This window comes from Sapajus apella, unplaced genomic scaffold, assembly GCF_009761245.1.
Source record: "Sapajus apella isolate SASKATOON/1434 unplaced genomic scaffold, GSC_monkey_1.0 scaffold214, whole genome shotgun sequence".
NCBI classification, from domain to species: Eukaryota; Metazoa; Chordata; class Mammalia; order Primates; family Cebidae; genus Sapajus; species Sapajus apella.
The window spans coordinates 531,110-532,324 of NW_022437154.1; positions in this window are offsets into that span (position 1 = coordinate 531,110).

Here is a 1,215-nt window from a genome sequence, read left to right on the forward strand (position 1 = left end):
GAGTGTGTGATATCCTGACAGAAAACAAAGGGTGGATGTGCATCGGCAAAAGCAAAATACAGACTAAGTTGCAGGCATGAGTGGACCAGTGCCCAGGACTCTCTTCCAGTAGCCTCCAGTAGATAGAGTGCTCCTACTTAGCGGGGAAGTCCTGCTTGGCTGGAGAAGGGCATCAAGTTGTATATCAGGGCCTCATGCCCTTGACAGTTAAGATCATCCAACTAACCTGGCTGTTACCGCATGAATCTCGTATAGCCTTCTGAAAATCATGGGGTCTCTGCGGACTTTACCGCAGAAAGAGAACCCACTGACTGCACTACCTACATAAAGAGTTTGACCCCATCACCAGTTATATTTCTCAGTGTAAATGAATCATTCATTCACAGGAGACCCGAACCGTGGTGACCCCAGCCCCCTGGAAAGTCTGTTGGAGGGGGCGGCTTCACTCTCCCTACACATCTATTATGTTGAATTAACTGGTTTAGGAAGAGAGGAGAAAACTAGTGCTGTGGCAAGAGTCTAAACAGAGCAGGGTGACCAGCGTCTGTTGAGGCTCTATGACCGCTAGGTTTCTCGTTTCCTGTCAGTACAAGGAGCTAGTATACCTACTGGATAAATAAGACCGTTCGGGGTTTTTGTTCTGTTTTGTTTTTTTGAGACGGAATCTCACTTTGTTACCTAGGCTAGAGTGCAGTGGCGCAGTCTGCTGACTGCAACCTCAGGACCGTTGCAGTTCCTAGGGGTGGGATGGGGTCGAGTCTCCCTGGGGCCACGTTTTCCAAAGGTGGCCTCCAGGATACATGCATCCAGCAGAAGGAGGGAAGGCTGGGAAACAAAAACGTGGATGTAGCTGAGCAGCTGTCAGTGTTACCACCACCTCTACGTGGACCCTGGGGAACTCCGAGGTGCCACTCAAGAGCCGGAAGCCCGCCCACTCGGGGGTGGGGCTGCAACCCAGAGAGCCAATCTGGAATAAGAAGCCAAGTTCCTGAAAACGTAGCCGGATTCTGACTGGAATACTTACCGTGAGAAGGCGGGGCAGGGTTACAGAAAGCCAATCAGAAACCCGATCTCGGAATTCCTGTTCGCAGCCTCCGAGGCGGGGCCGGGAAGAGGCCTGGTCTCCCGGCCGCGCCCCGCCTTCCCGTAGTCTGCGCTGACTGGGCGGCGGGGGACCCGGAGGAGCCAATCAGAAGTCAGGCTCGCGGGACTCGG